This window comes from Symphalangus syndactylus, chromosome 14 (genome assembly GCF_028878055.3).
Source record: "Symphalangus syndactylus isolate Jambi chromosome 14, NHGRI_mSymSyn1-v2.1_pri, whole genome shotgun sequence".
Taxonomy (NCBI): Eukaryota; Metazoa; Chordata; class Mammalia; order Primates; family Hylobatidae; genus Symphalangus; species Symphalangus syndactylus.
In genome coordinates, this window is record NC_072436.2 from 18,854,616 (window position 1) to 18,880,379 (window position 25,764).

Sequence of the window (25,764 nt, forward strand, 5' to 3'; positions counted from 1 at the left end):
CTGGTCAAGTATTTTGCAGAAGGTTCCTGAATTTCAGTTCGACTGATGTTTTTCTCATGGTTAGACAAGGGGTTTTGAGACAATGACCTCAGAGATGAAGTGCCTTTCTCATCATGTGATATCAAGGGTACGTACTTCAATATGACTTATTGCTGATGATGTTAACCTTGATCACCTGGCTAAAGTAGTGTGTGTCAGGTTTCTCCAGTGTGAGGTTACTTCTCCTCGCTTCCATACTGTAATCTTTGGGAGAAAGTCACCAAATGCAGTCCAAACTCAATGAGTGGAGAGTTACACAAGTCCCTCTCCTTGTGGTCCCTTTAATTTCCAACAACATGACAACATACCCTACAGGCTTTGCCTTTTTATTTGAAACAACATATTTTAGAGATTCTCTCATGTCAATAACTCAATAACTTCCATATTTTTATTAATTTGCATTTATTCTGTGGATGTGTGAATACCATAATTGAGTCAACTAGTGATACCCTTTGTGACGGGCATTTAGGTTGCTTCAATATTTTGGTCTTGTAAACAATGCTGAAATAAATAACCTGGTACACACTCAAGTATACCTACAGAATAAATTTCTGAATGTTAAATGGCTACTTAAAAAGGTATGATTTGTAATTTCTTTTTTTTTTTCCTTCTTTTTTTTTCTGAGATGGAGTCTCGCTCTGTCGCCCAGGCTGGAGTGCAGTGGCGTGGTCTCGGCTCACTGCAAGCTCCGCCTTCTGGATTCATACCATTCTCCTGCCTCAGCCTCCCGAGTAGCTGGGACTACGGATGCCCGCCACCACGCCCAGCTAATTTTTTTTGTATTTTTAGTAGAGACCGGGTTTCACCATGTTAGCCAGGATGGTCTCAATCTCCTGACCTCGTGATCCACCCGCCTCAGCCTCCCAAAGTGCTGGGATTACAGGCTTGAGCCACTGCACCTGGCCTAGTGATTTGTAATTTCATGAGCTGTTGCTGTATTGCCTTCCATAGACAGTCAATTTATAATCCCTCAGTATTATATAATCAGGAAGATTCAGTGGATGGAATTTTGGGTTGGTGGAGGACATATTTTTTAATTGGTAGACCACTGAGTGCTTTTGCAAATCTCCTTAAATCATATTACAGCAGGAACAACTATAGAAAATACAATTATTTAGGAGCAACCTGATCTGTGAGCTAATTTACTGAGTCGAGCCCAGCCTACCTGCTGAAGAGCTCACATGCCTCCTACCTAGTTCCTTAACTAGGTTTTCACTCATGTCCATTTTGTCATACTCTTGAAACCTTCCTATCTTTGCATAGAACATTATTCTTTCCACTCCCACCTTCTTCCCCAGCCAATCATGTACCTGTTGAAAGTTTGTATCTTGGCTGGGCCTATGTGACTCATTCTTCGCTATTGTAGCACAAATTCACTCCATCTACCTTATATTTATTTGCACTTGTATATTGCTACATTCAGCCTCTTAAGTCATTGTTATATTGAAGACACTTTTGCCTCACATGTACATTATGAATATGCCAGGGTAAGAGGTTATATCTTCACTTTATTGCATCATTCCCCAAAGGCTCCTGAACCCAATGTGAAGAGAGTCCACATTGCTAGCAGACTGCTGGCTGCTCTTCTTCTCCTCCATTTGCCTCCATCACCTGCTACAAGAGTCACCTGGGAGGAAACCATTGCTGTGAAGATGTCTGCCTATCCCTGGCTTCTTGGTGCTGAGACTCTTTCCTGAAAATAACTTGAGGAGGGACAAATATTTTATTTGTGGCTAAGTGATAATTTCACAGGGGTAGTGAGGCATAGCTATAAAGATCACCAGAGAATTGAAATTATCCGAAACCATTGGAAATCACAGTGGAGTCACTTTTTTTTTTTTTTTTTTTTTTGAGACGGAGTCTTGCTCTGTGGCCCAGGCTGGAGTACAGTGGCACGATCTCGGCTCACTGCAACCTCCGCCTCCCGGGTTCAAGCGATTCTTCTGCCTCAGCCTCCCAAGTAGCTGGGACTACAGGCACGTGCCACCATGCCTGGCTAATTTTTCTATTTTTAGTAGAGATGGTGTTTCACCATATTGGCCAGGCTGGTCTCCTGACCTCGTGATCCGCCCGCCTTGGCCTCCCGAAGTTCTGGGATTACAGGTGTGAGCCACTGTGCCCAGCCCAGAGTGGAGTAACATTGGGCCACAAAGGCATCGTGGATGGTAGGGACCGTGGCTTCTCTGCTGTGTTGGTGCTGGCTGCCTTCAATTGATTTACTGCAACCAGGTGGGCTGGCAACCGAGAAGGTTCTCCCTCTTGGCCATTCTGGTATTACACTAGCTGTTTTAGTCTCTTCTGGCTGCTATAAGAGAATACCACACATTGGGTGGCTTAAAAATAACATAAATTTATATTTATTATTTATAAATATATTTATTATATTTATTATATTTATTAACATAAAGTCCAAGATCAAGGCATTAGCAGATATGGTATCTGGTGAGGGTCCACTTTCTGGTTCACAGATGAAGCCTTCTCTCTGTGTTCTTATACGGTGGAATGGATGAGGGCTATCTGTGGAGCCTGTTTTGTAAGGACACTAATTCCGTTCATGAGGGTTTCACCCCTATGATCTAATGATGCCTCAAAGGCCCCACCTCAAATTAATATGATGGTTAGAATTTCAACATATTAATTTGGGGGAAAAACAGACATTTAGACCATAGCACTAGGGTTTTGTTACTTTTTATTTTTTTTCTGCAAATCCAAGTTGAGACAGACATACTCTGCTCTAATGTAGTTGTCTTTTATCTAAGTCTCTGAAACCTAGCCTTCCTGAGATCAGAACATTGAGAAAGCCAGACATCTTGCCTTTGGGAATGGGCTTATTATTATTGATATTATTATTTTGTCTAGTGAAACATCCTCCATTGCACTTCTGCTTTCTAACCCTTTTAGCCCATACACACATCTATGGAGATAGTTTTTTCATTTGGTTCTTACTCATTCAATCTGCTTAAATGATGGGATTTTAGAGTTAGTAAGGTGTCTTGGAACCCCAAAGGAAAAGTCTCTCTCAAAGTCACAAAGCTGGTTGCAGAAGTCTAGGGTCATCTCAGACAGGTCTCTAACACCCATGAGTTAGTTTCTCTCTATCAGACTTCCTTATTTACGGAGTATCAAATAATAATAACAACAATAGTGATTAATGGCTGGCACTTATTGCGTACTTTCTATGAACCTATGATACAATAAATGCTTTCCATGTATTCTTTCTTTCTTTCTTTCTTTCTTTCTTTCTTTCTTTCTTTCTTTCTTTCTTTCTTTCTTTCTTTTTCTTTCCTTCCTTCCTTCCTTCCTTCCTTCCTTCCTTCCTTCCTTCCTTCCTTCCTTCCTTCTTTCCTTCCTTCCTTTCTTTCTTTTTGAGACAGAGTCTCACTCTGTCACCCAGGCTGGAGTGCAGTGGCACAATCTCAGCTCACTGCAAACTCCATCCCCCAGGTTCAAGCAATTCTTCTGCCTTAGCCTCCCGAGTAGCTGGGATTACAAGTGCCTGCCACTGCACCCAGCTAATTTTGTATTTTTAGTAGAGACAGGGTTTCTTGGCCAGGCTGGTCTTGAACTCCTGACCTCATGATCCACCTGCCTCGGCCTCCCAAAGCGCTGGGATTACAGGCGTGAGCCACCGCGCTCGGCCCCCATGTATTATTTTCTTATAACCACTAAGTCAGGCAACTATCATTATCCCCATTTAGCAGATGAGGAAATTTAGGAAACAGTGGTTAAGTTACTTGCCCAAGATCAGAGGGCTAATAACAGGTGAAGTCAGGACAGTCAGATTGCTGAGCGTTCACACTTATCCTTGCTATGACGCCTTTCTGTGCTACATTACAGAGAAAAGTGGCACATGGAATGCAGAAAGCACATGGCAGAAACAGTCTCAGCCTTTGAGGGTTTCCATTATAGCCCAGGGGGCAAGATATGGGGATAGGGTTGCCTATAAAACACAGAACACCCAGTTACACTTGAATTCTGGATAGACACTGATTTTTTTTTCTTGAGTCTAAGTATGTCTCAAATATTGCCCAGGGCATACTTATCCCGAAAACCATATTTGTTGTTAGTCTGAAATTCAGATTTCACTGGGTATCCTGCATGTTTATGTGCTCAATCAGGCAAGATTTTATGGGGAAAATAAAGCTTATAATCTATACATTTTTCCTTTTCCTCGACCCCAGATGATCTTCTCTCTATTCTCCCTTCCTTCTTCTGCACCTCTTGCTATTGGGCCCCTCTCCCGGCTGTGTGCACTCCTTCCAAGATATGCAACCTTGGGACACAGCAGCAGGTTCTAGAGCTACGTACCAGGCTGCCCAGCAGTCAGTGTGAAAACATTTTCCCTTCTCCCTGGGAGCTCAGCCCTGGGGTACGCCCTGTAACGCCCGAGGCCTTGACGCTTCTGCGGGAACACTCTTCCTCTTGGCTCTCTCCATTTGCTCTGCTCAACCCGTACCTCACCCCAGACATATCTTACCAGGGTTCCCACCCCATCCAGTCCAGTGGCTTGCACTGATTTGCATCAGGTCACTTGGTATTCATTAATATTCACCTACGTCCCTGAACCCAAAGGGAATGAGGCAGCAAAGAAGCCTGGCTGCTTCTTTGTTCTCTCTCTGAGATAGGCTTTCATGGGAATCCGATGAGCCGTTGGGGTGGGGTGGGGTGGGCGGCTGCTCTGAGCACACTAGCTGCAGTCACTGCCTGTGTACTCTCTGGGATGGGGGCGTTCCACCGGCTATTTTAAGGCCAGACTGGTGAATGTTGGGTTCCCCTTCGTTTACCTAGGCTTTCAATATTTTCCCTGGCACACGCTAAGGTGGTCACAGAATGTGGGAAACCAGGCAAGGGAAAAAATTAATGCAGTGGGATGACGCCCCTGGTAGCTGCTGCTAGATTCCATGGAAAAGATGGGGGGCTTGCTATCTGTGTCCACAGGGGCCTCCTAAAGCTGTTAGCTGTGTTGGCACCTGCTCAACTCCAGAGGTGCTGGAAAAAGAAAACTGGCTGCAAACTTGGTCTGCAGCCTGCCTGGTAGCCCCAGCTCCACCCATTCCCGTGGAGTGGCTTTGCCCACTGTGAATGCCCCTTTATCGTCAGTGAGCGATAATGACTTTTCAAAAATACTGTGTAGGCCTTGTGTCCCGGATGCCTGTGGCACGAAGGCTCTGCTTCCCTTTCAAGGGTGTTGGCTTAAAAACTCACCCAGAAACTTGAGAAAAATATCTCCACTTGGCAGCTCAGGAGGCTGACACCAACCACCTTCTGTGTTTCAGCCTGCTGGCCATGAACTGACTAGTGGACAGTTATTATAAGGGAAGGAAGTAACTTCAGTACAGAGAATTATGCAGCAGGCAAATGATAGTTATCTAAAGTCCCACAGGGAATATTCCCTGTGTCACTTAGACCTGCATGGTGAGGATTTAATTCAGGACCTTCCCTGAGCTGTAGATTGGCTTTGCAGGAATGTCCCCCCTTGGCCTCCTGCAGTCTTAACCTCTTGGTTAGCACTGTGTCATTACAGCCTATAGTGGAAATCAAGTCCTCGTGTGGGTCTGAAGTTGGGTGTGTAGTTGGGTATTGCTCTTTCCCATGAGTCAAGCATTTGTTAAGTGCCTACTGTGTACTAGGCACTTGACAGTCACGTAATGCTGTGTACCTTATGTCTATCAACCTGCATTCACAACAACTCTGTGTGGTAGGTGTCATTGGATCTGCTCTACAGATGCCATCTTCAGTAGCTTGACTATGGTCACCAGACAAGGTCAGCCTGGAAGACCTCCTGTGCAGTGTCTTCCTTTACACAAAGGCTCCAAAACAGCAGAACTTTAGTCTTGAGCATGCATTTTTCCATCTAATTGCAGCTTTATTCGGGAAAAATAGGTCATACCCAGAGGTGATGGGTCCACTTGAAGATTTTTATTTTGGTCATTTATCACATATTAGCAACTGAGCTCTATTCAGATACAGGTAATATAATTTCCTTACTTTTTAGTGACTGATATGGTTTGGCTCTGGGTCCCCACCCAAATCTCATGTTGAATTATAACCTTGGGAGAGGGATCCAGTGAGAGGTGATTGGATTATGGGGGCAGAATTTTCCCTTGCTGTTCTTGTGATAGTGAGTGAGTTCTCACAAGATCTGGTTGTTTTAAAAGTGTGTATCACTTCCCTTTTCACTCCCTCTCTCCTGCTGTGCCATGTGAAGATTGTGACTGCTTCCCTTTCACCTTCCATCATGATTGTAAGTTTCCTGAGGCCTCCCTAGCCAGGCTTCCTGTACAGCCTGTGGAACCATGAGCCAGGTAAACCTCTGCTCTTTATAAATTATCCAGTTTCAGGTAGTTCTTTATAGCAGTGTGAGAACAGACTAATACAGTGACATCAAGTGAAAAATGCCTCAACCCAAAACTGTTGTCTTTCTGTCATACCTGAATGGCTTCTGTTGACTGGAGGACCACTTACATCCTCAACTGACCAGAAGATAGAGATGGTTCAATGTGGTCTCCAAATTGACTGACACTGGTCACTGAGATGTCAAAGGCAACCTCTTCTATTAAGAGTGTGAAATGCTCCATGTGAGCTTTTGTTCCTGCAGAGGTAATGCCCAGTGTGTGCATGTTAAGTGTTGCTAACTTACTGGTGGAAAGTGAGCATTGGGAAAGTGCTTAGAGTCCCTGATGTTTGACTCAATCTAGGTAAAATCATAATCACGGTTTTATTGATTGTTTGCTCCCCAGGGTGATCCTAATCCCTTGCCCTCCATGAATGTTATCCTCCCTAACTGTGGTGACTGTGGGCTAGGCTTCATTTGGAGAGTCTGGAGAGCATGTATAAGTGAAATATCTGTTATTAATACCAGTTATGATTTTCAATTAAGTTCTTGACAGCCCAAAGGATCACAGCCTTCTTGTAATAGGCAGACCTTCTCCCTGCCTGGAAGACAGGAGTTAGCAAAGCACAAATATCTAGAAAAAAAATATTCTATTCTAGTTCTTACCTCAGAAGACATAAACCCAATTCCTGGAAAGTATGGAGAGATGGCCAGCCCCCCAAACCTGCCTGTCATTCTTCCTCCCATGATGAACATTTAATATAACATTATGCAGATTTGGGGACAAGTTGGTTGTTTACTTTTACTGCTTACCCTTTTGCCAAGCTTTCTACATATTCTTTATATTGCTCATCAAAGGCCATTCATTCCATACCATTTCTCAAGAACCTGCTGTGGACAAATCCCTATGCTTGGTGCTCTGAAGGACATAGATGGGGTCAAGGGTAAACAAGGGAGACTAAATGGCTGTACTAAAAACAAGCCAACAACTGTAAGGCAACAAACAGACTGTACAACCATGGTACTGGCACTGTATCACAAACCATACGTTCTTCTGCCAAAACAATCAATTAATGCTCCTAGAAATGAATTAGAATAGTACACTCTGTTCCTGCAGATGCCCTAGTTTGCTGAGGATAATGGCTTCCAGCTCCATCTATGTCCCTACAAAAGACATGATCTCGTTCCTGTTTATGGCTTCATAGTATTCAATGGTGAATATGTATTACATTTTCTTTATCCAGTCTATCAATGATGGACATTTGGGTTGATTCCATGTCTTTGCTATTGTGAATAGTGCTGCAATGAACATACGCATGCATGTATCTTTGTAATTGAATGATTTACCTTCTTTTTGGTGTATACCCAGTAATGGGATTGCTGGGTCAAATGGGGAGGGAGAGCATTAGGAAAAATAGCTAATGCATGGTGGGCTTAATACCTAGGTGACGGGTTGACAGGTGCAGCAAACCACCATGGCACACGTTTACCTATGTAACAAACCTGCACATCCTGCACATGTACCCCAGAACTTAAAATAAAAATTTAAAAAAGTACATTCACTACTTCATTCTGATATTCACTCAACAAGTACTTCTTGAGGGTCTTTAATGTCAGACTTCTGCATTAAGCCCCAAGAAGAAAGTAGAATGGTGAAAGATAAGCTCCCTGCTTCCAAGAGCTTATAATTAGGCCGATAGGAGAGATTACAAGTAGGTCTTTCTTATATTGTTATTGTATAGGATAAATAGGGAGTCTGTTGTTTACGAGGAAATTTATGTTTGAAATGCAAACACACAGGACAAATTCAAACAGACATCACTCTTTTTTAGGCAACCATAGATTAAAAATGTACGAAAATTTAAAATAAGAGAGAAGAAAGTTTGACACTAAAGTGAATGATTTTTTAAGCATTTCTCTGTGATAAGATCTCCAATTGATGAGGAATGTGTAGATGCACAGGAAGGGTATGGTCATGGAGTGTATTTCATCAGGGCAACAAACCCTCCTGTGTGGCTTAGATTCAAAGTAGCTTTAGTAGAACTTGAAGGTGACAGACATACCTCCAGGAAACAGTGGGGCTTAAGCAGAGTGGAAATAGGGAGAGAGGAAGTCTACACTGTGGTGGGAATGGAGGATAGGAAAAGATTCTCCTAATGTGAATGGAGGAGCAAAGCTGTGGGGTAAGGAAAGAGAAGGATAAAGGGAAGGAATAAATGTAGGGTATGAGTGCTAGCTAGACTGAGGGCTTTTGTTTTAAATCAAAACAAACTTTTGTATAGGTCAAATCTGTGCATGATACAAAAATCAAAAGGTCCAAGAAAACATATTGTGCAAATTCAGTCCCACCCTGGCCTTAGCTCCTAGCCATCCAGTCTCCTACCCCACAGGCACCAGTGGTGCTTCTGGGTATCCTTTCAGGGATAGTATGTGCATTTATTCAAGCACTAGAACAGTGGTTCCCAACCAGGGGTGATTTTACCCTCCAGGGAACACTTGGAAATGTCTGGAGACTTTTTGATGGTGATGATGGAGAGGGTGGTGGTCTGTGGGTGGGGTGCTAACATCTGGTGGACAGAAGCTAAGGATGTTGCTAAACATCTTATAATGCACAAGACACATACAATCTAGTTAGAAAGGTTATAGAGAGGAAGGAGATAGATTGTCAACTGCCCATACTATTAGGCACTTTGACATTTTTAATTTAAAATATAATTTGGAGACCTTTTTATTTAATTCAACACACACAGAATGGCTTGTATGGATGTAAAATACCAAAACACAGACAGCTGTCTTTGTAAAGCTCCATAATATTCTATTATATGGCTATGCCATAAATTTCTTCCCCCATTGTTGGACATTAGGTTTCTTCTCACAGTCTTCTGCATTACTCCGCACAGCATTAGAGACAATGCTTTTACATTCACCTTTCTATAGATCTGGAAGTATATTTGTTAAGATTAATTCCTTGAAGTAGAATTGCAAGGTCAAGGAGGGTGTATGTTTGAATTCTGGTAGATACTTAGAATAATATTAAATTTGCCATGATCAGGTTTTTTTTGTTGCTGTTGTTGTTTGGTTTTTTTTTTTTTTTTTTTTTTTTTTTAGAAATTACACCTGCCGTTCTTTGTTTTAGATGTCTGGAGATGTGTTCTGGTACTGTGGGCAACAGAAGCAGATAGCACAATGCAGTGCTTTCCTAACTTGCACAATCTTAGGAAATACTTAGGGCGCTTGTTAAAAATATAAGTTATTGCCAGGCGCAGTGGCTCACGCTTGTAATCCCAGCACTTTGGGAGGCCGAGGCGGGCGGAACATGAGGTCAGGAGATCGAGACCACGGTGAAACCCCGTCTCTACTAAAAATACAAAAAAATTAGCTGGGCGTGGTGGTGGGCACCTGTAGTCCCAGCTGCTCAGAGAGGCTGAGGCAGGAGAATGGCGTGAACCCGGGAGGCGGAGCTTGCAGTGAGCCGAGATTGTGCCACTGCACTCCAGCCTGGGCGACAGAGCAAGACTCCGTCTCAAAAAAAAAAAAAAAAAAAAAAAAAAAAAAAAAAAAATATATATATATATATATATATATATATATATATATATATATGTTATCTGCCCCTCTCCCTACACCACGAAAATCAGAATCTTCAGAAGAGGGGTCTGAGAAGCAATGTGAACAAAGCCAGGAAATGTGAGCAACTGTCAGCATGACAAGGCAATGTCCCAGATGTTGATGTGGGGCTCAGGGTAGATGTAATTCAGAGTCATAGGAAAGTGACAGGAAATCCTTATAGCACAGATACTTGGGAGGGTTAATGAGCTGTGTTAGTTTCATCCTTGGAAGTATTTCACAAAATCCCAGCTTCTTCCTGTTGGGAAAGGTTAGGCAAGATCTGTACAGAGGCAGGTGGCCAGGAATAGGGGGTAGGTAGAGGGTTGGGAGGTGGCAATAGATTAACAGACTTCTGTTTCATTTCTCATTCATGTACTGTGTGACCCTCTACCTATGTTTTATATCAAAAGTGTTCCTCTTTAAAGGTTAGGCAATATCTGTATGAGGCAGGTGGCCAGGTATGGAGGGTGGGTAGAGGGTTGGGAGGTAGAGGCAGATTAACAAACTTATGACCTTCTACCTATGTTTTACATCAAAAGTGCTCCTTTTTATAGTAATTATGCCAGCTAATGACTATAGAGAACTTTCTGTGCCTGGCTCTCTGCTCTGTTGTTCACATATATTGCCTTTACTTCTTATAATGGTGTGATATAGTAGGTCACTTCTTATTTCTTCATTTCGGATATGGAAACTGAGGGTCCCCAGGATTAAGTGATATGCCCAAGTTAATCCATTCTATCAGTAGTATAGCCAAGGACTGAAATTCAGGTGGTTAAATTCCAAGACTATGATCTTTGCAAATTCACTGCACATACTTTTAAAAAGGGATAGGAAAAACCACAGAATAAACAAGCCAATATGGAAAGTCTATTTACACATTTTTACCTTGAAACTAATGAAACATTATTTTAGCACAGAAATTAAAATTTGCATTTAGCGTAAGGATAAAAATAGGAGATGCCGAGATGCCATATTGTCAGCTGGCCACTTCCAGACCTCCAGAAATCTCGCTTCACTTTTCTCTTAACGTTTATTTAGTTAGAAACTTTGAGGAATACTGTACTCTATTCAGTCACTGACATTCACCTCTCAGTTTTTACACTTAACACAAGACATGCCATGAAAAACATTTGTACCTTCAAAACAGCGTGGTATCAAAACACGTAAAGCAAACACTGTTAGAATATGCAAGAACAATTTGGGCAGAAAACACACTTGCAAACCTAAACAAGCACAAAACCACAAAAACAGCAAATGGAGTAACTTCTGTTGAAAAGTTCTCCTTCTTGAATATCTTTTTCCTTCTTTTCTCAGGTAAAAATGGTGCTACCCTTGGAAATCCAAGAGCAGCTTCAAGAGTCAACTATACCAGCAATCCCTAAAGCTGGAGAATTTATGCCCATGGAAAAGTCTGTAGCGTTTTGCAAACTGTGAGGCTGAGGAATAGACCTCGTTCCTGCAGCAGATCAAAATGGTAGCCCCCTTTCTTTCCATGAAAAGAATTTCTGTGGAGACAGTAGGTTTGCCATTGGATTGTTGTCAGATGAATTGACCTTATCTCTTTTCAACTCTTACTCTTGGAAAGATGCAGAAATGCAGCAACTATTGTAGGGATTCCGTGAGGCCAAGGAGCTATCTCCATAGCAGGGCAATGTTGCCTTTAGTAATAATTATAATGATAAAAATATCATCTGATGTTTATGGAACAATGCCAAGCACTAGAACAGTGGTTCTCAACCAGGGGCGATTTTACCCTCCCAGGGGACACTTGGAAATGTCTGGAGACATTTTTGATGGTGATGATGGAGAAGATGGTGGTCCATGGGTGGGGTGCTAACATCTGATGGATAGAAGCTAAGGATGTTGCTAGACATCCTGTAATGCACAAGGCAGTGTCCCTAACCTCCAACAAAGAATGATCCCTCACAAAATGAAAAGAGTGTTACGGTCGAGCAACCTTTCAGTAGACTGAGGCTTTTACACATATTTAGCCTTCAAAATAACCCTATAAGACACACAGTTATTGTCTCCACTTTACAGATAAGAATATTTAAGCTTGAAGGAACTAGCTCCAATTGTTTGGACCTTTGAATGCTCTCAGGTTTCTTTGTTAAGATCTATTTGGTTCTATGGCCATAGCAGAACATTTAGGTTTGTTCAGTGGCTAGGAAATGGTTCCCTCAAATGTCAGCATGGAAGTTATTCAGCTCAAGCTGACCCAGTCCCTCTCCCATTCTGCTGACTAACAGCTGGTGGCTGGAGCTGCAGGGAGAAGATATTATATAATGTCTACAAAAGTAGTGAAAAGTTGATTTAACTGCTAAGATAAGCAACCAGCAAGATAGAATTTACACTGATATAAAAATATGTTTGCTGAGCATAATATCTAGACTGCCCCCACACCCTCTGTTCTTTATACCTGACCTCTGATAGCGGTGTGGCATGTGCTATTGAGAAATCAGAGGTTTCAATGCCATGAGAATCAGACAAGAGGCAATCTCCACACTGCAACCATATACAGAATTAGGTCATTGAATTCCAAGAGTGTTGGGTCCTTTGGAAGACAACCTCTGTTATTCTTTTTTTTTTTTTTTCCTTTTTGATAAATGTCTAGCTCCTTTTCAAAATATTTCCAACAGGAAAATCAGACTTTTTCTTTTGAATCATTTCTCTGCATCTGGGTTGGATGTTGACTACTTCTTCTCTTTCCTCTGCTCTTTTTCTATCCTTTTCCCTATTTTTTTCAACCTTTTTCACAGTTGTTTCTATTTCCTTCTTCTCCCCTCTCCTTATAATAGCTCCTACTGTGCACCAGGTAAGTCAGTATGGTTGGGTCAATAAGGGCAGAGACCTCTTTAGAGTGGTGGCGAGGTACCAACTTTGAAGTCTTTTGTAAATGAATAAAAATCCCCTGAAAGTTTTTGAAACCTAAGCTGGGTACAACAGGGTAGAAATATAAATAATTTTTCCCCTCACAATTTTCAAAAACTTTCTGTCCTAACCAGCTATCTGCCTTGTCCTACTGCTCCTGCACATTTAAATGTTATTATCACTTGAACTAACTGATTTTAATGAAACTCAAAATACATGTTAATTTAACAAACATTGATTAATCACGCATTGTGGGTCAGTTTGTATATTATGGGCTGTGAGAGGTAGAAAGATTAATACGTTGTAACCTCTGCCCTGTAGGAACTTAACATTTTGGTGGGGAAAATGAGTAAATAGACATCCAGTTGTCACTATAGGTTGAAGTATTCATTGTCAATTGCTGTAGAACAAATCACCCCAAAAAATTGTGGCTTAAGATAACACACATTTATCATCTCACAGTTTCTGTAAGTCAGGAATCCAGATATGGTTTTACTTAGTCTTCTTATTTCAAGGTTTCTCATAAGCCTGCAATCAAGGTATTAGTATAGTATCTGTGGTCTTATCTGAAACCTCAACTAGAGAAAGGTTCACTTCTAAGCTAACCCATATGGTTGTTGGGAGTATTCAGTTACTTGATGATTGTTGGAAGGAAGGTCTCAGTTTCTCACCAGCCATTGACTGGAGGCCACCCTCATTTCCTTGCCACATGGGCCTCTCCAATACTGCAGCTTGCTTCTTCAAAGCATACAAGCTGAGAAGGCAATTGAGAGAGGCTGTGAACAAAACAAAAGTTACAGCTTTGTGTGAACTAATTTTGGAAGTGACAGCTCATCACTTGTGTGTATTCAATTGATTAGAAGAAAACCACTAAGTCCAGCTCACATTCAAGAAGAGAGGATTACATCAGGGCTTGAATACCAGGAGGGGAGATCATTACGAGCTGTCTCAGAACTGCCTACCTATAAGGTTTAAGAGATTGTTAAAGAGAGGTTCAAAGAAGCTGTCATTGGCCAGGCGCAATGGCTCACGCCTGTAATCCCAGCACTTTGGGAGGCTGAGGCGGGCAGATCACGGGGTCAAGAGATTGAGACCATCCTGGCCAACATGGTGAAACCCTGTCTCTACTAAAAATACAAAAATTAGCTGGGCGTGGTGGTGTGTGCCAGTAGTCCCAGCAACTCAGGAGGCTGAGGCAGGAGAATCTCTTGAACCCAGGAGGCGGAGATTGCAGTGAGCCAAGATCGTGCCATTTCATTCTAGCCTGGCAACAGAGTGAGACTCCATCTAAAAAATAAATAAGTAAATAAAAAGAAGCTGTGATTGTGTGAAAGCAGGGAGTGGTAAAGAAATCTTATTTTTAAAAGGAGATATATTTTACTCTACTGATACTAGACTGCTCTAGAAGGTTTGCATCTACCCAGTGATTTGTGGAATAATCCCAGACCTCCAGAATTTGCGATTGGAGCATTGGTGGCTAACTACTTAAGGTATTATGTTTCTAGTCATGATGAAACATGAAGCCGCAACAGTGTCCCCAAAGCCACATTTATGGTTGCTCTATTCAGGCTTTGTCTCAAGGAATTTTTTGTAATAAAAAGGTCATTCAGTTGTTTATAGTTGTTATTACAGTTGACCCTTAAACAATGCAGGGACTAGGGGCCCAAACACCCCATGCAGTCAAAAGTTGGCATGTAAATTTTGACCCCCCCAAAACTTAACTACTAATAGGCTACTGTTGACTGGAAGTCTTATTGGTAACAGAAACAGTTGATTATGCAAGTTTTGTACGTTATATGTATTATACACTGTATTCTTAAAATAGACTTGAGAAAGAAATGTTATTAAGAAAATCATAAAGAAGAGAAAATATATTTATTATTCATTAAGTGGAAGCAGAACATCATAATGGTCTTCATCCTTATTGTCTTTACATTGAGTAGGCTGAGGAGGAAGAGGAGGGGTTGGTCTTGCTGTCTTAGGAGGGACAGAAGCAGAAGAAAATCCAAGTATAAGTGGATCTGCACAGGTCAAACCTATGTTGTTCAAGGGTCAATTGTACATTTATATGCATTTTTTGTATCAGTTAATACCAGATAATTAAACTCAAGGATGAATTACCTTTGAGGGATTAGATAATAAAGCTCAAAAATGAGTAAGATTTACCTTTGAGGGCTTCTACTCTGTCAAGACCAGGAGTTGAACTATGTCCTTTGGGTTAAATCTGTCCCCATCTCATCTGTTTTTGAATGGCTAATGAGATAAAAAAAGATAGTTTTTATATTTTTTAATGTTTGAAAAACAAATAAAAAATATTTTATGACATGAAAACAATATGAAATTTAAATTGCAGTGCATATAAAGTGTTACTGGAACAGAGCCATGCCCATTTGTTTCCATATTGTCCCCTACAGACTGAATGTCTGTGTCCTCCCAGAATTCTTATGTTCAAATCTAATCCCCAGTGTGATGGTATTTGGAGGTAGGGCCTTTGGGGGGTGATTAGGTGATATTGTTTTGCTTTGTCTGCACCCAAATCTCATCTTGAATTCCCATGTGTTGTGGGTGGGACCTGGTGGGAGGTAATTGAATCATGAGGGCAGGTCTTTCCCGTGCTGTTCTCAAGATAGTAAGTCTTATGAGATATGATGGTTTTAAAAATGGGAGTTTCCCTGCACAAGCTCTCCCTTTTTACCTGCTGCTATCTCTGTAAGATGTAACTTGCTTCTCCTTGCCTTCTGCCATGATTGTGAGGCTTCCCCAGCTACATGAAACTGTAAGTCCATTAAACCTCTTTCTTTTGTAAATTGCCCAGTCTCGGGTATGTCTTTATCAGCAGCATGAAAATGGACTAATACATCAGGTCTTGAGGGTGGAGGCCTCATGCAGGGGATTAGTACCTTTATAAAAATAGATCCCAGAGGGCTCCCTTTTCCCTTCTGCCATGTGAGGACACAGAGAGAAGACACCACCTACAAACCAGGAAATAGACTCTCGCCAGATACGGAATCCACTGGAGCCTTGACCTTAGACTTCTCAGCTTCCAGAACTGTGAGAAATAAATATCTGTTGTATATAAGCCACTCAGGCCACAGTATTGTTTAATAGCAGCCCAAACAGACTAAGACATCGTCTATGGTTGCTTTTGCAAAAACAGCAGACTTGAGTAGTTGCCACAGAGACCATATGACCTACAAAGCCTAAAAATTTTTACTCTCTGGCACTTTTAAGAGAACATTTGCCCCCTTTGGTCTAGAGGAAGATGGACACGCAAACAAATGATTATTGCACTATGGTAAGTGGTGTACTGGCCTTACAGACAAAAGACATCAAGGAGCACAGAGCAGGAGTCTGCAAACTTTGTGGAGGTCTCCTTGAGGATAAGTATGAGTTTTCCCAAAATGGGAGAAGAGAGAAAAATTGATCTCAAGAGTTTGACCCATTTATGCCTAGTGTTCCATTATTGGAATGCTAAGCATGTGGGAGTTATTTATATCCTACTGCTCAAGATCATCACCAAGATTTGATTGCAAAAATTGCAACCTCAGGCATAAATGGGTCAAGTTGGTAATCACATATTCCTTAGAGAGTGAGGCACTCCCTGAAATTGCTGGCAAAACCCTGTGTTTATGTACATATGTGTGCTTTTCCCACCTTAGGGATAGAATTTATCTCTTTCAACAGGTTTTCAACAGCTTAAGAACCACTACCGTGGGCAGACATGGCAGCCCACGCAAAGTCACAAAGGTGTAATGTAGAGAACAGCACACTCATAGGGTCAACAGTGAGATCAGCGAGAACACAGAACAGATTTCTATGGAGGAGAGTGGGAAATTAGGCTAAATAAATGTCACCCAACATCAGACGGAGCACCCAGGATGGGGGTGGGGCGGAGGTCTGAGGCTGATTCAATACAGTATAAAGGACTAATTAGTACAAGGATAGTGAACAACATCAAGTTAAACAGATGTGGACTTTGTTCTCAGGTGGCTACTCCATCAAATGCAGTTGGCGGACAGGCAAGAAGAACCCAGCTAGTCTGCAGAGAGGCTGTGGGTTGGCAGTTCATTGTATCAAGAATAGAAGGGCTGACCAGATGGTCAACTCTTTTTTTTTTTCTCTTTGCTTTTTAAAAATTGATCCAAATATTTGTACTTATTTATGGGGTACATACTATATTTCGTTACATGCATAGACTGTGTAATGGTCACATCTGAGTATTTGAAGTGTCCATAACCATTAGTCTTTATCATTTCTATGTGTGGAACATCTCAGGTCCTCTCTTCTAGGCATTTTGAAACACACAATACCTTGTTAACTATAGCAAATAACCAGCTTTTTAATCATTCCTTGGTCAAATCTCCATTTCATATACCCGTCCAAACCAAAACAACACTGACTAAATCTGCCTCTGGCCCTGTGAAAGGCCAGCCAAACAGCAAGAGGCCAGTGCAAGACATAGCTTCCTCTTCTAGAGCTGAGACTTCACTTTTGATTGTACTGTGGGGCACATAGAACAACATCAAACTCCCAGGTGATGGGAGGGAGAGTTCCTAGGACTAGGGAAGCACAGCCTATGGATGTGAGGTGTGTGAGGAGGTGGGGTGGGGAGGTAATGGTTTTCACTGGATTCCTTTTTATATTTTATTTAGATTAAGTTCTGCTCAGCAGGATGATTTCTTAATTAGAGCTGCCCAGCCAAGCAGACCTCCAGCTCAAACCCCTGTGCTGCCTTCTAAGGTTTCATGAGGGACCTTGTCCTGCCTTATTTCCTGAGTTCTAATATTTGAATAGTATGCAGTGGATTTCAATGGGAGGAAAAGACATGTAATTTAATCATCGTTATTAGATTTTGCTTGTGGATGGGGAGAGAAGGGGGAAGCAGGAGGGATATGGGTCCTTTCTTTGTTAATTTTCTTTTTCTTTTTCTCTACCTTTCTTCCAGTGGTCAAAGGAGGAGGAGGATCAATGGCCTTTTTTCCTCCCGCAACCTTTTATTTTTTAAACAAAGAAGCAAAGTGAGAACATTAAGCCCGAAAGAGAACTGTGTTCATTACAGGACTTTTTGAGGTCTGGTTAAGCCATTTATATAAAGAAATTACACAGTTCCTCTTTGGTAACCTCAATCCTGAGAGTTAGTGTGACAGACCTACAGCTTTTTGTTCTCTTCATCACTCCAGAAGTTGCAGACTGCGCTCAGCAAGACCTCACGACGTGGAGGAAAATTAAAGAGATAAATGGTCCATGGAGTATCCCCTTACCCCACCATAAATTGACATCATTTTGTGCACAATCCAGGGAGAAGAAAAAGAAGACCAGAAGCTCGCAAACCATCCGAGAGAAGGAAGGGAGCTTTGTCATGTTGCCATCTGAGGCAAGTATACTTGGGATGGGACAGGCAAGCTGAATAGGAATGAAAAAGAGCACTTGGTCAACAAATACACAAATCTATTAAGGTTTTTCAAGAAAGACAAAATTCGGCATGGTTCACCAAAAAGAAAAAGAAAAGAAAAAAATTATGTCCAGAACTCTCTCAATTGTCCTGCTAAATACACATACACACACACACACACATACACACACCAGCCTATAATTCCCCCCACCTCATGCCCCTATCCTGTTGATCTTTCCTCACTTAAAAATTATCGGAAAAGAATTTATTCATTTGGGAGGATTCCAGGCACTACATTTATGTTGAGTTCAGATGAAATGGGATCCAGACTTTTCAAACCGTACTGTTTTACAGATAAAACACAAAGGCAGAACTTCATTATCTGGAGACACTGCCCTTTCTTTTTTCTCCTGCCTTTTGTTTCTGAGCAATTTTAAGCTTGTTTGGAAAGTATCATAACAGGGGCAGAGCATTTTTTACCGCATCTATTTCAGGAGGGTTATTAATACAGAATAATAAAATTATTGCTAAACAGATGGAAGAGTTTTACTAAAGCTAGAAAAGACACTTTTGCTAATACACCCTATAGGCTGATCTCAATTCTCTCATTGTTAAGAACGCTTGGTCTAAGAGAGTCTTATTTATGTGCCAAATGGCTTTATTAAATCATTATATTAACACAGAAAAAGTCCTATTACAATGACTGTCTCTGTATGATCAAAACTTGTCCATGATCCTGCTGATAGCCTATTTATTCTGAAATTTAAAAAGGTAACATTCCAGTACAGTCTAATGTTTGGCCAAGCTTTACAAAATTCATTATAATATGGCTGGAAGGGTTACTATGTCCTCGCCAGGGAAAGCCTAAGTTTTATCAGGGCAGTGGTCCCCAGACAAAAAGAAAACTGTTAAAAAGAGACCTCTCATCCACTCATAGATAATAATCCCTGGCAACGTTATAATGATTTCACCTGTAGAAATACAATGGGTCTGTGATTTCTACTTTGATTAATAAAAAAACAAACAAAAGCAAAAACCCAGGGTAATCTCAGTGCTTTGGGAGGCTGAGGCAGGAGGAACACTTGAGGCCACAAGTTTGAGAGCAGCCTGGGCAACATAGGAAGACCCTGTCAATACAAAAAAAATTAAAAACTTAGCTAGGCATGGTGGCTTATGCCTGTAATTTCAGCCACTCAGGAGGCTGAGGTGGGAGGATTGCTTGAGCTCGAGAGTTTGAGGCTACAGTGAGCTATGATCATGCCACTGCACTCCAGCCTGGGTGACAGAGCAAGACTCTGACCCCTCCCTACCGCCCCCCCGCCGACCAAAAAGAATCCCAGTGGCAAATTCAAAGGCAAATTAATTGCACTGGTGAATCGAGGACTACAGCATGTGAAAAGAGTTTAAACAGCCAGGAGAAGCAAAGTTTGTTGTATACTGGATTTTGAAACCGAATAAACACAGACGCACACGCGATTTTTGAATGTAAAATTAATACATGTTGATTGTAGAGAAAAAAAATCACTCCTAAGCCTAAGATTGATTTCTGCCTTCATGTGGAAGTAAGCTTTAAAGGCTCTGTGTTAGGGCATAGTCTAGAAACATGGGGCCCCATGGGCACCAGGAAAACTTACAAAGGGAAGAGATTGAACTGGGAGGGTTCAAGCTACCAGTTCCATCTCTCCGTGTTTTAGAGAATTGGGGCACTAAGTCAGCCAGGTAAGGTCAGGTCAGAGGAGGGCCCGGATGAAGCATGAGACGCAGAGGGACAGTGCATGAATGGAGACCTTGGGTAGCACCAATGTGTAGTGGCAGAGGTGGGGTGGATGTGGCTGATGTCAGGGAGAGAATGGGGAGCATGCACAGGGCTCAGTCCTATACATACGTTGAAAATCCTTTAGCCTTTCAAAGACTATTAACCCAAATCACCTTTCTTGCTTACTCCAGAGGCCTCAGCCTCTGATATAATTGCTAAGTATCTGCCGTGTTAAAAATAAACATTTGAGAATTAAGGGTGATTTTTCTCTTTTCTTTTGAATTGTAATTGCGATGTACTCATGGCCTGCCATGACGTGAGGTCTGGCTTAGATTAGCCCCTGGCTGAGAGACCCATGCTAATTTAGTGCCTGCAATTATGCCTGCCTCTAATCGTGTTCTGCTCTTTGTAGGATGTGCCCTTTGCAATAGAAGCAACGGTTATGCTGGGTCGTCTATACTTTCTTGCCCCAGGCCCCTTGTGACACACATTGGTGAGACAACTGGCCAGGATTAGGGGTATGATCTGTGACCCTGAAACAGAGTGAAATTGATTGGTAATGAGGGTGAGGGGGGTGATCCTATGAAAATTATAAGCACCATAAGTATTCTAATATCTGACCCCTCACTGCCATGGATGTGCACCTGCCTCCCAGCCATAAAAATGCTTCCAGTAAAAGAATCAAAAACGAAAACATGCAGAAAAACTTTTATGTATCAGTGCATTTGTCTGAGGTGTCATCCAGCCGTAGCTTCAGAGTAGGGGTGTACATGTCAATTGAGAATGATCAGCCTTTGCTTTCTGGCTGGCAAAGGGGAAACAAGCTGCATAGTTTAGTGCTGGCAAAATAAACCACTATGCAGTTACAAACGAGTGGGTGGGTGAGTCGAAAGATGGGTGGATGGGTGAGTGGGTGGGTCCCCTTCCTGATGTATAAAAACAGAACTCCCAGGTTTGGGATTCATGTTACAATTGGACTCCAGGAAAACAGACTATACATTCAAAATCTAAACCAGTTTTAAAATATAAATTAAAAAGTATTTTCCCTCTAGCACATTTAGATATTATTACTTACTAAGAGAAAGAAGAACAGGCTACATGCCATCTTCGATAGCTCCCTCATGCTCCTAGATTCACAGATGATACCAGGGAAGCCACTGCTTGCCTCTGTGCCTTTGGGGAGGCGGGGGTTGTAGTGGGAAGTCTGAAAGCTCACCATCACGGAGCTCCAACTCCTTCTTCCTGAGATGGGGTACTTGGCTGTGAAGCCGCAGGAGGCTGGAGGGGTGGAGGCTGGGGGCAGGAAGAGGAGGAAGTGAGGAAGGGAGCGATGCCCCCCGGGAGGGCTCTGGGAGAGTAACCAATTCCTTCACTGGGGGCAGGCGGGAGTCTCCAGGGTCACTACGGGGCAACCTGTGAAGGGAAGGGAGGAAAGGGATTTCCGGAAGTCTCCCGCTCTCCCTCCTGCCTGCTTCCCTCCTTCCCCTAGCGGTTGATTGCGAGGAGCAGCGGAAGGAAGGATGTATCAAACCGAAAGAAGAAAGAACCCCTGCCAGTCGCCCCCATGACATCCGACTCTGAACGGCAGCGATCTAGAGGCTGAGGCGTGTTGCAGATTAACAGCAGCGAGGGCAGGAGGCAAATCAGATGCTGCAGGAGCTGACTGTTTTCTTTAGCCATGAGAGCTCACTGTAAGCACAGGTTGCATATCAAAGGCAACGGGAATCAGTCTGTGGCAATATTACATCAGGTCCTGGACTGGTGGTGGTGTTGGTTGGGGGGTGGGCGGTGGGGTCCAAATCCTAAAAGATGTCAGTCAAACACCAGCTGAGCTTCTAGACCTCCTTCTGTGGCCCTTCTTCTGACCAAGTATGCAAATAATAATACAGTCAGGCTCTATCTCCTGCAATTAGCACAGGGGAGGGCTGAGTAACTGGGAGGACTTATGTTGTAAGGCTTTGAAGTGTAACTTTTGTTTTGTTTTGCTTGCTTTCCCCCTGCATAGAAATTTCCCCTAAGGGAAGGGTGGGTCTAAACTACCTTTAAAATGAGTTTTCACTCCCTGAACAAGGCTTGTAAAAGCTTGAGAGAAAATGCCAGGAGAAAGCATGGAAACTTTCTGGGGATAAACTATGGGCCTCCACCTTTGCACATAATCAGGGGACAGCCACCAACCCCAGTAGCTGCATGCTTTCTGCCACCTTCATCTACGTGAGCAAAACTTCGAGGACATGTTTATGCTGAATCTCCAGAGAGAGCAAGAGAAGCCCAGCTTGGGGGAAATGGCTGGACCTTGATTATTTAGGATAAAAAGAGATCAATTTATGGTAGGACTATCTATTTATGTCTGCACATTCATCAGGTTTGCCTAGGAAAGGAGACTGAGAAAATGTGTTGAAATTGGGCATTTCTGATGTCTATCCTATTCTCTGCCTTGGTTGATAACACTTTCTCCAGTCCCCAGATCTCACTTTAGGAAATGAGACTTGTTATCAGGCGTCCTAGAGCCTCCATATTTTTCTGAGTCTTTCTGTGTCTGCAGGCACCATTGACGTTGTTCCTATTGCTTGTTTTCCTCTTATATTTTCTGTGAAAATGCTTAGGAGCTTTTAAGAACTGGTGGCCACTAGAGAGGTTAAACATTATAAACAATATAAAGCAAAGGAATCTTAGTGTGCTGTCTTTGGGGTGTGTCATTGCTGCACAGCTTCTCTTTTTTTCCTAAAAAACCCTAATCATCTGTGGTGGGAGGGGTTGGAGGTGAAGGGATGGCTAGTTGAGGTGGGGGCAATTTGTGCTATACCTGTCTCTGACAGTCTTTTAATTTTTCATTCGTCTATGCAAATTTATTGTAAAAGAGGTATGGCTTTTTCATTCATTCACTCATTGACTTAGTCATTCAACAAACACATATCCAGCACGTCTTGAGTAGGACAAGGCTGAACACTGTTTTTAAAAGGTATGTTTCTGTAAAGATGCACTCTTCCCTGACCACCAGACCCTGCCAAACCTTTGAGAGAGTGTCTCTGAGAAAGAATGAGCAAGGGAAAATATCCCATTGGAAGGGAACTCTCGTGTCCTCACGCCTCCTGAGATAGATAGAGGTGATTAAGGGCGTCTTCTAAAGTACTGAGAACTGTAAGGTCTCCTTAAGGGGGTGAGGGATATGACTTTTGAAAATAATAGTAAAAACAGTTTATGTGGGGATAGTTTATGAGAGTTCACAGAATCCTTTCATGTGCAATACTAGAATGAGCGTTGGGTTGAAGATTAGGCAGACATGCTCCCAATGATACTTTTGAAGCACTGAACACATGGTGTGTTTCACCAAGAAGTTAGCAATTGTTCACAGTTGTAGTATCTGTGACACATGTCCCAAATGATGAGATTAGCTAATGTGGCCAAAGAGGAGAGGCTTGACATCTTTGTCACTCGGTTCCATCTCCTTATTTTGTCACTCACCTAGTGTGTGTGGTCATCCGTTCACAAAACAAAACAGAGATGAAAAATCAACTTAAAAAACCAGGGCTGGGCACGGTGACTCACGCCTGTAAACCCAGCACTTTGGGAGACCGAGGCAGGCGGATCACGAGGTCAGGAGATGGAGACCATCCTGGCTAACATGGTGAAACCCCGTCTCTAGTAAAAATACAAAAAATCAGCTGGGCGTGGTGGCGGGTGCCTGTAGTCCCAGATACTCGGGAGGCTGAGGCAGAAGTATCGCCTGAACACGGAAGGTGGAGGTTGCAGTGAGCCAAGATTGTGCCACTGCACTCCAGCCTGGGCAACAAAGTGAGACTGTCTCAAAAAAAATACATATATATATATATATATATAGTGATAATTTTAGGGAACAAGTCTAATTTCAGGATTTTGGGTTGCTTCTGTTCCTCTGGGTGTTTTCTTGGACCCAGAGGCAACATTTAAAAGAAAACAAAACAAAACAAAAACACCTACTGGTTCTCAAGTTTTGACCCTTGTGTCATTTATCATCAGAAGTCATGGGATGCACAATTATAGGACCCAGGACTGAGTTAATCTTTGAGGGATAAATTGTGGCACATTCTGTTTTTGAGGGCTGTTCCAAATCTAAATATCTTTGTCAGTGATTTATGATCTTCTGTGATTGTTTATTTAGTTTCCTTGGTCAAAAAAAAAAAAAAAAGGCAGCTTTTAGGGTCAGCCTTCAGTGAACAGCGGCTGGACATCTCAACAGCCTCAGCCCAGCCTTGGGCTTCTGCTGAGATGCAAGTATAAAGACCAGGAATGTGATCTATCCCCAGCCAGATGGTCAATAGCTGGAAATACTATTCCCTCCACGGTAACTACAGTCTAGGGGAGGTTGAGAGGGAGGATTAGCAAACCTGGTTGATCTGAATGGATTTCCAGTCCACGTTCAAGCATTTTGGGTTTGAGAAAACCCCCAACACTTCGAGCCCCGGGCATTTTTTCCATTAATATTTTAAATTGATGTTCATGTCAAGGGAAATTTAATACGTAGGTTTCTGATTCATTTACACTTAACTCATCAAAATATTGTTCTGTAAGAGGTGATTGGTGTCCAAGAAATCTTAAGAGCCTTTTTATAAGCTTTTAAACTTCTTTTAAACGTTAAGAAACAGAGGTTGCAGTCTCCCCAGTGTAAACAGGAGTGAATCCCTGGTTGAAGGGGAGGGAAGGCAGGAGGGTGGAGAGAGTAGATATAAGGTGCCAAGACACACTGACCTCAGTCCTTGAGGGACAAGAAAGTGGAGCCCGGGACTTTCCAGTCCCCACCTAGTGATCAACGTCTCACCCACGGTCAGGGGAGCAACTGGTGGTTCTACTTTTTTGAATTCTGAAGGCAGAGGCAAGCTTTTTTTAGGGGTCCTGCTGTTGGCAGAGAAAGCTCCCAAGAGTTCTGCAGAGAAGAAGGCTATAGACTCCAAAATTTTACTTCCAGGCAAGGCCTCCCCCCACCCTCTTTTTCCCCTTCAAAGAAAGTGCTCATAATGTATCCTTTCATTTATAATTTTATGAAGGTCTCAATTGAACATGTAAAGAAAGTGGAAAAATTCTAAGTTGCCATGGATGTTTGGCATTTTTCCTACTATACTAAAATCTACTTTCTGCCCCAAACAAAATGGTTTCAGAGATTCCAACAAAAGGGGATGGAAGACAGTGAGGGCAGAGGTCTGGAATCAGAGTCTTCATGAAATATATTTGTATTTTAATTATTTGAATATGATCGACTTCTGTTTCACCCTATTTCACTTGGCTTCCTGTGGTATAAAATACAGCTCCTTTGCATTTCATAAAGCTTGTAACTTCTGTAAATGAACACTCACATGTTTTATCTTGTTTTACTCATGCTTCTACAAAATGATAAATGTAGCAGAATTCAGCATCTATTGCTTAGGTTTGTTTATTTGTTATATATTGTTTTACTTTTCCTCTTTTGTTTTCTTAAAAGAGGGAAAGCTTGAGAATAAATCAGCAATGATAAAAATTTTGTTCTGTTTTTGGAGTTTTAAAAAATTCTCATAATTTCAAGAAAATACAGAAAGCATTCATATTCAGAAAAAGAGCCAAGGAAAAATGTTAGACACCACTTCAGATTTATCCAATATAATATTTACAAAGTGGTGGCTTTTTTCTTGGTGTAAGTTTTAATCTATTGGCATTAGCAATATCTGCTTTTCTCCTGCCTTGCTTTACACAGATTCTTGATTTTCTAAAAACTGATGTTTTACTCAAATTGAGGTAGGTTCTTTTCTACTGTCT

At 42.0% G+C, this 25,764-nt stretch overlaps 1 long non-coding RNA gene across 2 annotated transcripts; it reads right to left on the bottom strand.

Annotated features, from left to right (window-relative positions):
• Window positions 1-13,218: 13,218 nt before the first annotated feature.
• On the bottom strand, window positions 13,219-21,602 carry LOC129461918 (uncharacterized). 2 transcript variants are annotated; one of them, XR_008650731.2, is made up of 3 exons: window positions 21,077-21,602; window positions 15,020-15,106; window positions 13,219-14,140 (listed from the first exon to the last, which is right to left on the bottom strand). It is a non-coding gene; the product is annotated as an uncharacterized lncRNA (long non-coding RNA). The 2 variants fall into 2 exon arrangements; XR_010115570.1 differs by lacking the exon at window positions 13,219-14,140 and adding an exon at window positions 14,419-14,830 and having other exon boundaries at window positions 21,077-21,216.
• Between the last annotated feature and the right edge of the window lie 4,162 nt (window positions 21,603-25,764).